General features: G+C 38.0%; 1 pseudogene; it reads left to right on the top strand.

Annotated features, from left to right (window-relative positions):
- The first annotated feature begins 3,160 nt into the window (after positions 1-3,160).
- On the top strand, positions 3,161-4,360 carry LOC113613169 (pyrroline-5-carboxylate reductase 3-like; annotated as a pseudogene).
- Positions 4,361-14,671: the final 10,311 nt, after the last annotated feature.

The raw sequence follows: 14,671 nt of genomic DNA, 5'->3' as shown, positions 1-14,671 counted from the left end.
TGACAAAATTCAACACCCATTTATGATCAAAACCCTCAGAGAGTAGGCATAGAGGGAATTACCTCAACATAATAAGGCCATATATGACAAACCCACAGCCAGCATCATTCTCAAAGGTGGAAAACTGAAAATTTCCACTAAGATCAGGAAGAAGACAAGGTTGCCCACTCTCACCACTATTACTCAACATAGTTTTGGAAGTTTTAGCCACAGCAATCAGAGAAGAAAAGGAATCCAAATCGGAAAAGAAGTAAAGCTGTCACTGTCTGCAGATGACATGCTACCAGAAAACTAAAGGCCTCAGATCCTAAAGATGGTACCAGAAATTTACTAGAGCTAATCAATGAATTTGGTAAAGTAGCAGGATACCAAATTAACGCACAGAAATTTCTTGCATTCCTATACACTAACGATGAAAAATCTGAAAGAGAAATTAAGGAAACACTCCCATTTACCACTGCAACAGAAAGAATAAAATACCTAGGAATAAACCTACCAAAGGAGACAAAAGACCTGTATGCAGAAAACTATAAGACACTGGTGAAAGAAATTAAAGATGATACAAACAGATGGAGAGACATACCATGTTCTTGGATTGGAATAATCAACATTGTGAAAATGACTATGCTACCCAAAGCAATCTACAGATTCAAAGCAATCCCTATCAAACTACAAATGGCATTTTTCACAGAACTAGAACAAAAAAATTCACAATTTGTATGGGAACACAAAAGACCCCGAATAGCCAAAGCAATCTTGAGAAGGAAAAATGGGGCTGGAGGAATCATGCTCTGTGACTTCAGACTATATTACACAGCTACAGTAATCAAGACAGTATGGTGCTGGCACAAAAACAGAAATATGGATAAATGGAACAGGATAGAAAGCTCAGAGATAAACCCATGTACATATCAAACACCTTATGTTTGATAAAGGAGGCAAGAATATACAATGGAGAAAAGACAGCCTCTTCAATAAGTGGTGCTGGGAAAACTGGACAGCTACATGTAAAAGAATGAATTAGAACACTCCCTAACACCATACACAAAAATAAACTCAAAATTGATCAAAGACCTAAATGTAAGGCCAGACACTATAAAACTCTTAGAGGAAAACAAAGGCAGAACACTCTATGACATAATAGAGTATGTCATAATAAAAATACTATTAGAAACTGAGAAAAAAAAAATTGAGATGTGCCTAAAAGAATGAAGGAGAAGGAAAGCCACAATTGGAAGCCAAGATTAGAAGTATAAGCCAGTCATCATCAGAAAACCTACAAACAATAAATGCTGGAGAGGATGTGGAGAAAAGGGAACCCTCTTGCACTGTTGGTGGGAATGTAAATTGATATAGCCACTATGTAAAACAGTATGGAGGTTCCTTATAAAACTAAAAATTGAACTACCATATGACACAGCAATCCCAGTACTGGACATATACACTGGGAAAACAATAATTCAAAAAAAGTCATGTACCACAGTGTTCACTGCAGCACTATTTACAATAGTCAGGACATGGAAGCAACCTAAGTGTCCATCGACAGATGAATAGATAAAGAAGATGTGGCACATATATACAATGGACTATTATTCAACCATATAAATAAACGAAATTGAGTTATTTGTGGTGAGGTGGATGGACCTAGAATCTGTCATACAGAGTGAAGTAAGTCAGAAAGAGAAAAACAAATACCGTATGCTAACACATACATATGGAATTTAAAAAAAAAAATGGTTTTGATGGACCTAGAGGCAGGACAGGAATACACAGATGTAGAGAATGGACTTGAGGACACAGGGAGGGGGAAGGGTAAGCTGGGATGAAGTGACACAGTGGCATGGGCATATATACAGTACCAAATGTAAAATAGATAGCTAGTGGGAAGCAGCCGCATCGCACAGGGATATCTACTCGGTGCTTTGTGACCACCTAGAGCGGTGGGATAGGGAGGGTGGGAGGGAGACGCAAGAGGGAGGGGATATGGGGATATATGTATATGTATAGCTGATTCACTTTGTTATATAGCAGAAAGTAACACACCATTGTAAAGCAATTATACTCCAATAAAGATGTTAAAAAAAATAAAAAGAAATAAAAATACTATTAGAAACAAAAAAAAAATTGAGACGTGGCTAAAAGAATGAAGGAGAAGGAAAACCATAATTGTAAACCAAGATTAGAAGTATAAGCCAGTTATCCTCAGAAAATCTGCAAACAACAAATGCTGGAGAGGGTGTGGAGAAAAGGGAACACTCTTGCACTGTTGGTGGGAATGTAAACTGATACAGCCACTATGGAGAACAGTATGGAGGTTCCTTAAAAAACTAAAAATAGAACTACCATATGACCCAGCAATCCCACTGCTGGGCATATACCCAGAGAAACCATAATTCAAAAAGACACATGCACCCCAATGTTCACTGCAGCACTGTTTACAATAGCCAGGTCATGGAAGCAACCTAAATGCCCATCAACAGACAAATGGATAAGGAAGATGTGGTACATATATACAATGGAATATTAGTCAGCCATAAAAAGGAACGAAATTTGGGTCATTTGTAGAGATGTGGATGGATCTACAGACTGTCATACAGAGTGAAGCAAGTCAGAAACAGAAAACCAAATATTGTATATTAACTCATATATGTGGAATCTAGAAAACCAGCACAGATGAACTGGTTTGCAAGGCAGAAATAGAGACACAGATGTAGAGAACAAACGTATGGACACAAGGGGGGAAAGTGGCGGGGGGTGGTGGTGGTGGTGGGATGAACTGGGAGATTGGGATTGACATATATATGCTAATATGTATAAAATAGATAACCAGTAAGAACATGCTGTACAAAAAATAAAATAAAATAAAATTCAAATTAAAAAAAAAAGTTATAAGCCAGAAAGCAAAACTTACCTAGGAAAATATCAGGGAATCATTTCATAGAAAATAAACCACCATCAGAAATATTTACAAAAACAAAAGTACATAAAAGAAAGAAATTGACTCCCACTAAAAAGTTACTAGAAAATCATAAAAAGACATTCAAATAATCATTATAAATATCACAGAGATAAAGGGGTCACACGAAAGGAGAACAGTCATGAATATAAATCCCTTAGAGGTTTTGGGAAAGACACTATTGAATAAAGTCAAATAGATGGCATGAAAAGCAAACAAGACCCTCGAAGAACGAATGGACGACGCAGAACCGAGGATTTGTTATAAGAAGTCTGCACAAATAAAGAGAGAATAAGAGAAACGCACGACAGATGCTAAGTTTCCAAATCCTTCTAAAAGGGGATATAGAACGTGAAGATGTAGGTAAGAACACAGAAGAGACAAAACCTGATGCAATAACCGACTAGAATTTCTCAGAACTTACCATTCAGATCAGATATTGACTCTTGGACTGGGCGCAGTGGTGGCGGAGGAGTCCTGTCCCGCGGCGCCTGGCTTCCTCGCCGTGGGCCACACGGCGGGGCCCTCATCCGAACAGGAAAAGCCGAGGCTCAGCCCGCACTGACCAGCACGCAGACAGACAGGAACCTTAGCCGCTTCCCAGCCCCTGGCTGCCAGACCACCCATTCCAGCCGGGAGGTGCTGCAGAGCTGCTCCCATTGCCACCAACCCGACATCCTGCAGGCCGGCCTGGCGGACACGGCTCCCGTGGTCACCGCGAGCACAGGCTGATGTCCGTGGGCGCCGGGGTCTCTCGCAGCACCTGGAGGAGCTGCTGCCCCAGACCCCGCGAGTGCTGCCGGTAGGCTCGTCCAACCTGCTCTGAGTAGCCTAGGAGGGGGCCGTGGTGGGGAAGCAGGGCCGCCACTCCAGGAGCAACAAGCCCCGGCTCCTGCGGACCCTAATGGGGGCCTGGGAGGAGGTGTCCCAGGCCCCCGTGGACGTCCTCACCCGCCTCAGGAGCAGCGGCGTGGCCTCTGTGTGCGCCTCCTGAGGCCTTGGCCGAAGGTGCCATCGAGCTGAGCATGCCCAGTGGCCTGGCCCACCGCCTTGCTGCTTAGACCCTGGCGGACAGCCAAGATGCTTCTACGGAAGCGGCAGCAGCCGGCTCAACTGCAGATCCATGCGCGCACGCTGTGCGGCAGCGCCATCCACGAGCTCGATGTGCCGGAGCAGGGCGGGACGAGCAGCAGGAAGAAGGGCGCAGGCGCTGGGCGTGGACCACGGCCCCCCCCAAGTACCGCCCCCTCCCCTCCTCCCTCCCTGACGCTTTCCGGAGGACTCAGGTTCCTTGCAGCCTGTAGGCCAGTGGAGGAGGTGCTTGAGGTCTGGGAGGATGGGTGGAGGACGGATCCTGGCCAGCAGGGAACACAGCTGGATGTGATCCCCCTCCACAGACTCTAAGCTCCTGGTAAATGGCAGGTGGAGCTGGTCCTGACGACCCTTCCCTTGGTCAAGAGTCCTGGAGGGTCCCCTCGCCTGGCATCCAATTGACTGCAGGATTTGGTTCTTTAGCATACCCATGAAGGGACAAACAGACCAGGAAAGCCAGGAACTTGGGGCCCTAAGCAGGAACTTGGGTGGGGGCAGGCTGCCTGCAGCCCAGGGCTCATGGGGGCCTCCCTATCCTACGCAGGACCGAGTGCTGGAGACCCTTCCTTCCACCCACCAGCTGTGAGGCTCGAGGCAGAGCGATCTGCCTTCTGTCAAAGGGCTAACGCACCTGTGCAGCAGCCTCCCACCCACTCCCTGCGTACCTGCAGCTCTGTGCTGCCCTCCCTGGTGGTCTGCCCGCGACCCACCCACCCAGCCCTGAGCCCCCACCCCCATTCCAGCCTTCATCGACCTGCTGGCCCTCAGCCAGCCACTGTTTGTCTGACCCTGGCCCTTGTTAGAAGGGTCAGCCCAAGTCCATTTCTGCACCTGCTTTTTTTACTTTTGAAATGGCAATAAAGACGCTGTCCTATTAAAAAAAATAAAAAATAAAAACAAAGATTCTAGGTATAGACTTACACAAGAGACATACTTAAAGGGGAAGAAACCGCCAGTCAAATACTAATCAAAAGAAAGTTGATATAATAATATAATATTAGAAAAAAATAAAATGCAAAGTGAACAATCATTGAAAGAAATAAGAACGATAACTCATTTTGATCAAAGGAACAATTCAGAAGAATATAAAGCAATTAATTAGATTATGCGTCATCAATATTACTTTAAAACTTATAAGAAAAAAGATAGTAATACAAGAAGAAATCGGCAAATCTACTCTCATAAGGAAAGGTTTCACACACTTCTCTCAGAAACCAAGTGAACGAATGGAACACCTCCTAAAAATAGGATACTGAAGAGTTGAACAAAGCAAAGCATTATAGAATTCTGCACTCAACAAAAAGAGCATGCTATTTTCAAGTACCTGTAGAGCATACAAAAAAATTGATATTTTGCCTTAATGTACAGTTCAACAAATACAAACAACAAAAACAACTAACGGGACACATTCTCTGACCATAACAGAAAACAATTGGAAATTGACAACAAAAATATGGCCAAGAAACAAACAAATCACACTTCCCTAATTAGGTAATTTTGAAGATTAAATCACAACAGAAATAACAGAAAAGTGACAAAAATTGCACTAGATATGAAAAACTTGTACATTCCAATTCAAACAACTCACAGAGGGAAATGTATAGTCTTCTTTCACTTCCTCAACACCTCCATTTACTATAGACCATTATTTAACCAAGCCTCAATTTGCTTATCACAAAATTGTGTTAGGGCTGCCTCCATGGGCACTTATCTAGATATTAAGCCTTCAGTCATTGTGAATGCATTTTGGATAGACTTCATGCATTTAAACAGTACTGTGTTTCCCAGGAGTCTGTCAACTGTGCATGTATTTAGGTGCCTTGAAGCCCCCCTCAATCAGCCCTTTTGGAGCTTCAGAGAAAAGAAACTGTGGCCACCTTATCACCCTGTATTAATTATCTAGGGATGCTGTAACAAATGACCGCAAACTGGATGGCTTAAAGCAATAGAAGATAATTGTCCATCATTCTGGATGTTCAAAGTCTGAAATCAAGGTTTTAAGAGGTCTCTTTCCCTCTAAAGACTCTAGAGGAGAATCCTCTCTAGCCCTTCCTGCCTCTGGTGTCTCTAGGCATCCCATGGCTTACAGCTGCATCACTCCAGTCGGCCTCCATCTTCACAAGACCTTCTCTCTGTGTGTCTCATATATGGACACTTGTCATTGGATTTAGGGCCCACCCATATAGTCCAGAATGAGCTTATCTCCAGATCCTCACTGACATTTGCTAAGACTTTTTCCAATAAGGTAATATACGTAGGTGCCAGGAGTTAGGACATGAGAATATCTTTTTGAGGGTCACTATTCAACCCACTATACACCCTTATATGACTCTCATTATCAACACCATCCTTTTATTCTTTAATTTTTGAGTTCCAACCACAATCATTTTTGTTGAATTATGGGAAAAAAAACCAAAATTGACTGAATTCCAGCATACGAAGATAAATTGTGAAAATATGTCATTCCTTGCATCCAGCCAACTACCTTAACAGAGTGTCGGTCTAGTTCAGTCACACAGTGCACAGTCCTTTAATTATTGTACAGTTTCTGGCCCATCTGATTCAGAAATACTCTCTGATTTCTTGCAAAAGAACCAAAGTGGTAAATTTAGCCCATGAACTGTGAACCAAATGAGAGTTAGCATTTAGCTGAGTCATTAGAAGGTGCAGTGTCATATATTTCCACCAGACTACCCAAGTTGAATTTTCAGGGAAAGCTTGAAAATTAGCTTCAACTCAATTCTCATTTTCAAAAGAAAAGTATTTCTAGTCATTTCTCCCAACATTGCCCATCACTCATGCAAAAATCAGGGAAGATTAGCTAAGAATGTTATTCTGTTCCTCTAAGATGTACTTGAAAAGAACGGTATTTATATATATTTTTTGGTGTAGTCACTTACTCCCTGGTTTCTTTCCCTTTAGCAACCATTTATCCCTTTCTCTGGGTCATTCCTGGTTAAACCATTCTCTCCCATGGTGAGGTATAGGTAATAGAGATCCTTTTGCTGAAAAACCTCAGAGTGGCCACTGTGAGGCGCCCTAGCTTGCATACAAGGGTGTTATATTATTTAAAGATACATAAATAGTGTCTTGTACTGAAATATCCCCTTCAGCTAGGAGCTACAAATTCAACACAGACTCCGACACTACAGGATTTGATAACACAAAGGAAAGATTCTGAGAAATGTGAAAGTCAGAGAGAGCATAAACACCACCCCCAAGAAAACTCCTTTAAAGAAGACCACCTCTCATTTCCTTTCGTGCTCACACATTCACCAGATTATATAAGCCAACCCCTTATTTCTTTTTCTCCCTTAATTTTGGCATTAAATGTTTTAATTTCATATTTAAAGTTTCTATAAAATCACCACTCTGAGTATGATAAACAATGTGATATTTACAAGCACCGCTGCCTCTTTATAGCCCATCCCTTTAAAGTAGTCACTCTGAAGTGGGTATCTTGGACCAAATAAACAGGGGTGAGTGTTCCAAAATGAAATACATGTTGTTCCAATCCAATCTTTTAATAATATTCAATATCTATCAATTATCTCTGTATCTATTTTTCTATCTTTCTGACCACTTAAAATTTGAACTTTTTCTCTTTGTAGCAATAGAGGTATCACATTGAAATTACATTAAAGAACAATTTATTCATTCTGCAAACATCTTTATTGTCCATTTTCAGTTCTATGGAAGTAAAACGATGTAAACAGGGACATTCTGGAGAAGAGAGCATATCAAGTTGCTCCTTTCCTTGGAAAAAGCATAGGATCAACTATGGGAAGTGGATAAAAGAAGACAGATCGCTTTTACTCTACATCTTTTTTGTATGTGCACATTTATCTTGGATGCCTCTGAGAGTATGGTGAAGACCTGTTCCCTTTGAGGCTCAGTACTTCAGAATATTTCTAAGGGAATATGGCCAAACAGGACAAGAGTTTTCCTCCACTCCCCAAGAAAACTTACCATGAAAGAGAGAAAAGTCTGTCCTGGTCCTCCTGATGCAATTCTAGGGTACAGGCTTCTGTAAGTGAGAACTCCTTGTTATAAAGACTGGATCACTTTGGAACTTCTCCCAGCCAAGCCATCCTATATGAGCCTTAGGGTAAACGACTGTGTGTACATGTGGTGTAAATAGCAGGGGAGGCCAGGTTCACCTTGTGTGACAGAACTGTGTGTCACACTAAGAAGAGAGGTCATCTCCCACAGTGAATCCCAAGAAACAACTTTGACATCACTTTTCCAAATAGGGTTTCTTCTAACATCACAACATTTTTTTTCCATTTTGTGTGTATGTGTGTCTGTGTCTGTGTGTACCATGAAACTAAAGAATTGTATATTCCATACTTTGAATTAATTAATAAGCAAGCACAAGGAAATGATACTTGTCTGCAGAGGGTGCATGCTGGAAAGTTGTATAGGAAAAATTTGAATATTTAGAATGAAGTCAAATGATGGAGGACCTTGAAAAGAGAAGAGAAAGGCTCAGATTGGTAAAGTAGGCAACTGAAGACAGCAGAAATTGTTAAGGTGTATAAGATATGGTTAAAGTCTGTTTAGGGAAGATTCGTTTGGTGGTGATGCTAAGATTCTTTGAAAGGAAAAAAAGTTACTTAATTTCTGTACATTTTAATGTCCTCACCTGTAAAAAAAAATGGTGAATAATAATACCTCCTATTTCACAAAGTTTGGGTGAGGAGTAAGTGAATTAATACATTTAGAACACAAATATGTACAGTCCTCAATAACATTATCATCACCATATGCAACCACCATCTCCACCATCCTCACCATCTTCATCATTTTCTTCTCTTTCCAAAAAAAGCACATGCAAAAAGAAAAAAATCCCTATAAATAGAGAGAGATAATCCAGGTTTATGATTCTTAAAAAAGTTTTACAGATGATGAGGCCAATTCCTGCATCCAGTCAGGAGCAGGACACGTTGGATAGACGACATAGTGGCGCAAACTGTCATTTTGTACACACAAAAACTCGTCATATTTGTCTTTCCCATAGACTTATATGTAAATATAAGCATTAAAATACAATATGAAGTTAAATTTTTTTTATTATTATGAGGCATCTTATCCATACTGCCTTTCTCTCACCACGTCTTGTAGAAACTTTATTTTTTCCTTTAAAATGTAGGCTTTTTGAAAAATATAATTAAAGTTACTGTTAATTAATACTTCACTATTTAAATTTTATTTTTGACATTTATTGTTTTCTTTCTAATTTTACAAGTAACACATGTTCATTGCAGACAACTAGAAATACATAAAAGCATAAAGTAAAAATTAATCCCCAGCCCCCAGAGACAACCCTCACTGCTATTGATGGTTAATACATCACTTTAATACCTATTTCCTCCTATGCTTTTTAAATTCAAATTACATACTTTATCTGTTAACTGAGAATACAAAATAATTTTCAGATAGTCAGCTAGAACACCTCATGAGTACCTGTGTGTGTTGTGTGTGTGTGTGTGTACCATACTCATTCTTGATTTCTTGAATTATAATACAAATTTACTTTGCCATAAAATAGATCAAATGTTAAAAAATTATTTAAGAAAGATTTTATTATATATCACTTTTCTTTAAGCAAGAGTTTTGGAGATTTTTATCCCTCTAAATATCCATGTACTTGCAGTAATAAAATGACTCTCCTTCAATTGTATCCAAATTCTTTACACAAAATTAAATTCATAATTCCACTTTTATAACTAGTGTTAAATTAACAGAAATTAAAATACATTATCACATTTCCAGATTCTTTTTTTTTAATTAACTGCACAGCATACATATAACAGAAAACTGCATTATCAAGGGCACAGAAATTAGCCCCACCAGCCAATACCATACTTCAGTCAAGCTCAACCGACCTTATTACCTAGATTTGGCTGTGTACCCTCAGGCATGTTATGAACCACATGAGCAGATGACTGAATGAGAAAAAAATATCTCCATTAAGAAAAAAATTGAGATTTTGGATTCGGCTGCCTGTCCATTAGTGACATAAAGTGCTGACAAGCAGAACAAACAGTGAGCAATGTAATGTCAGGGCCTCTAGTGAAATGAAGTTTCATAACTTCACTAGGGTTGATGGATGGGTAATAATGACATTTTCAAGTGTAGGAATATACTCTATTAGGAACATCATAGAATTATTCTGCACAAAGTAGTTGTTACAGCTTGGTTGCTCGGGGAAGATGACTCCATAGAGTAAGAAAACAGTCATGTGCTTATAAATGTTTAATCAGGTTAATATTCTGTTGCTCTTCACCATGCCAGAGAACGTCACTTATTTGGAGTGTAATAGTTTAGAATAGAATTCTCTTAGACAGTCAAAGGACAGTAGAGAATTCTACAACATCAAATACTCAAATATTTGACATTAACAACGTTGTAAATCTGACATGAACAATTTATCAATTTACTGGGAAACTTTGCAAAAATGCATTACTGAGGGTGTTATCTGAATAGTAAATAATCTTTTAGGTCTTTGCAAAATGCAACTTACCATATTCGTTATAGATTAAATCACAAATACAACTATCAACTTTCAACCAGTCAATTTGCAAAGGAACTGTGTGTCACTAATTTATGTCTTAACCTTAGACAAGCTGGTTGCAGTAACATGAGGAATAAAATTGGATGATTTTTGTAGCTACGTGTTCACATTTATACCATTTGGTCTTTAAGGATAAACAAGGGAATATTGTTTTTTTAAGAAAGGAAGATTTGCTGGCATCAAAACTCACTTCAGGGCTCACAGAATCACAATTTTTAAAAAAAAACTTTTTCTAAAAAGCATAGAGAGCCTATGTTTGAATGGTACTTGGCTACTCAGATGTCCCTGGGATTATGATTTCCAGGATCCGTAAAGACATTTCAGCCCCACCTGAATAATAAAAATCAATTGATAAGGAATTTTCATTACAGTCCTAAATTTTACAAGTGATGATTTTACTCTAAAACTTTCAGCAGATGATACTATGCAAGTCATGTATTATAGAAAACCAAACAACTCAGTAAAGTTTGATTGCCACAAAATAACATTTTCTAATTTGTAAGCTTTTATTTTCTAAATAATTTATTTAATTATAAAATTAAAATAATCTTGTTTTAAATGTTTGTCTAAAGTGAGATTGTTCAACCACTTCACTTATTTTTCAGCTAAAAAAAGAATAAACTTCAAAGTTGAAGAAATGAACCATCCTAGGGCAGAAAAAATAGAAAGAAAGATAGAGAGAGAAAGAGGGAGGGAGAGAGGGAGGGAGGGAGGGAGAGAGGGAGGGAGGAAGGATATTGTGAACAAAGAATCATGAGGTCAGAGAAAGATTTATCTGAAGTCTTTCTGTAATCACACATCCAGAAATGAGGATATGACGATGGAAACAGTGATATTTTCCAAACATTTTACAAGTGCCATGTACTGTACTAAATAGATACTCATATAATCTTCACAATTATTCCAGGAGGTGGATACTACTGTTATCTCCATTTTATTAAAAAAAGAAGAAAGAGAGAGAGAGAGGGAGGGAGGAGAGAAAGAAGGAAAGAAAGGAAGAAGGAAATTCAAGAACTACAAAACTCTTTTCTTTCCATCTCTTTTTCTTCTTTTGTCCTGCCACCTGCCTTCCTTCCTTCTTCATTTTTTCTTTCATTGCTTCCTATTATGGGTACAGTGTTCATTACATAATGCCCCTGATGACCTCACTACCTTGTAATAAGCGGGGGAAAAACTGTCAATGGTACCTAAGAGTTTTACTTGCACTATTCTATTTTGTATTTATGAAAGGCAGCTTCATAATTAAAGTCCAGGATCTTCTGCAATTTAAATTCATATTATATATCGATCCAGAGATGCTGTCTGACTCTGGCATGTATTTTTCTACATTACTGAACATGCCAACAATGCAGCATTTCTCAGCCTGAACTGTATCCTCAGGAGGAATTCAGGGCTGGAATTGCTTGGAGTATTACAGGCAAAGTGTTCACTGAGAGGGAAATGGAGCAAAAACAGTTCCATTGCCTAAATAAATTAATTGATTTAAGACATAAGAAGGAAAAAAGGGAAAATTTTGTTGACTACCCACTATTTAACTCTATCTTGAAGAGTAGGTTTAAGGTGGCAAGTGTCTGAGCGTTTCCATCAGAGGTGTCCTTGTTCATACCTCTACACAGAACAATTAGTGTGAACGGTTCTGAGGTACACAGCCCTGCTCAGGCAACCACATATTTTACAACATTTATTGCTGAAACTTCAAACTCTATTTCCTTAGCAGGATCCCTGGACTAACTTCTTAGTGTTAGCTGTACAGGCATTTCTATCAAAATAGCAATTGGATCTAGAGTTAGTTTTTGATACTACATGAGAATCACAGGCATCCCTTGGGGAAATATATCTTCTAAAAATCTACGGGTATTGACCACATGTCTGCAGATGTCTTTTATCACTATTAGTTGCTTTTATATGTCAACTATGAAATACCTTCTAACACATTGAGCTATTCAGGTTGAAATTGCAGGGAATTGCACGGTACTGGTGAAAATCTCTCCCTTGTGAAAGGCTGGATGCAAAAATACAATGTTCCAGAACTGTTTTATATATGTCTGTGTACATATGTACATGATACTTTAATATTCCTCATTCAAGCATTTCATTCACTATGACAATAAATTGTCATGTTAGTCACTTTTTCTATATGTAAACAGGATACATGAAGATGACAGATGCAGACACAATTCTGTATTTATCAAAATAAACCCTCATATCAGCCTAAACTCTAAGTTGCATTTCAAGAAAGAAAATTCAAATTGGCTCAACATAAAAGTGGAAAACAACAGCTTACATAATTTAACAAGTCCAGGAGTGGGTATCTGGCTTCAGGCTTAGGTGTTCATTGATATCTCTCTCCCAATTCTCTTTTTGGAATCTCTCCCAAGACTCACAGAATTTTATTTATTTAATGTTTTAGAGTCAGTCAGCTATGATTATTTATTTTTATAGATGCTAAGATTTTCATGTTTTCTCACGTGAAACATTCCTCTAGGTCAAAAGTAGAGAGTATATAAAGTTTACTCAGGGAACTATCACTTGCATCTGTGTTCTCCTGTCATCTCCTTTCATCACCATCCTAGGGTCATCCATTTTCTTCAGGCTTTTAAATTTATTTTCCTAAAACTATAAAGTTGATTTTGTGATTTTTTTTCAGTTGCTCTATTTCAAATGTTATTATCTCCTATTATTTCTCTCTTTTTTTGGTATTTTTTTCTCTTATTTATTATTGATCATTTTAATTAGTGGTTTACTTATTTTGATTATTTTTCAAAAACTCGGCTTTTTAATTGATTAAGTAGTTTTGTTATTTCTATGCTTTCAACCTCTTCGATCTCACATTTTATATCCTGACTCTGCTTACTTTGTTTTTTCCTAACTTTTTGAATTATATGTTTAATATGTTTATTTCAGTCTTTTATCTTTATTAATATAGTTACTTAAACCTATACATTTTCCTGTGAGCATTGTTCTAGCTGTTCCGTGAATTCTTATATATAAATGAGTGCATGACAATTATTTTCTAGCAATTTTGGAAGTTTGGTTTGTATTTTTCCTTGACCCAAGCAATGTTTAATAGACATTAGTTTTTTTAATTGTCAGATGAAAATATCTTTTTTATTTTATTGTTATTAATTTCTAGTTTTAATTGCCATCAGTGTTGTTTGTATGATTTCTATACTATAGACCTTATTGAACTATTCTTTGTGCCATGACATAGATGTAGGTGCATAGAATATTAAATAGGATTGACTTTCACAAATATTTCATGAGAACTTGAAAGATGTGTGTGTGTGTGTATACCTTGCTTTCACCAGTAGTAGTAGTACATATATGCTCATAAAAATCTTCCTCACTCATTATAATATTTTGATCTTCCATAGGCCCCTTTACTTTTATACACTTGTTTTAGCTTAGACTGAGAGAGGTATTTCAAAATTCTGTCTTAGTTTGTTTCCATTTTTCCTTGCCTCTCCTTTGGTTTCATTATTATTAAGGTGCCACTATGTTATTTGGTGCATAGATAAGTCTTACATCCTCATTTTGAAATGAAGCTTTTTTCACATTATAAATAATCCTTTTTTTTTTTTTAATTGCTCCTGGTGCTGAATTCTGCTATGTCACATATGAAGATCACAAGCCCTGGTTTCATTTTGTTTCACTGTCAGGTGACTTTGACTCATCTCTTCATTTTTAGGCTTTTGAAATCACTGTTAGATGTATTTACAGTATAAAGCATACAGCTGGGTTTTGCTTTATGACCCAATCTGAAATCCTTCTTAGCAGGTGTGTTAAGTCAATTATATTTATCTACATGATGCATACTTGGTCTCAAGTTTTGTTTTGTTTTGTTCTTTCGTGGATTATTTACTTTGGTTCTCTCACTATAGGCTTGTTTTCTCTGCTTCCTTTTTTTTTGGTAAATGTCTTTAGTTTTCTTTGAATTTCTTCTGCTTTTAAGAAGGTTAATATTTTCATTTTAGTGCCACCTTCACAATAATGTCATTACACAGAGCTTGTAGACCTCTTTTCTTTACTTAAGCTTCTCCTTCTTT

Source organism: Aethalodelphis obliquidens, unplaced genomic scaffold (genome assembly GCF_003676395.1).
Source record: "Aethalodelphis obliquidens isolate GAN/ISIS:26980383/991018 unplaced genomic scaffold, ASM367639v1 scaffold3, whole genome shotgun sequence".
Classification (NCBI taxonomy): Eukaryota; Metazoa; Chordata; class Mammalia; order Artiodactyla; family Delphinidae; genus Aethalodelphis; species Aethalodelphis obliquidens.
Note: the sequence above shows the minus strand (reverse complement) of the source record. Positions and strands in the feature narration are given on the sequence as shown.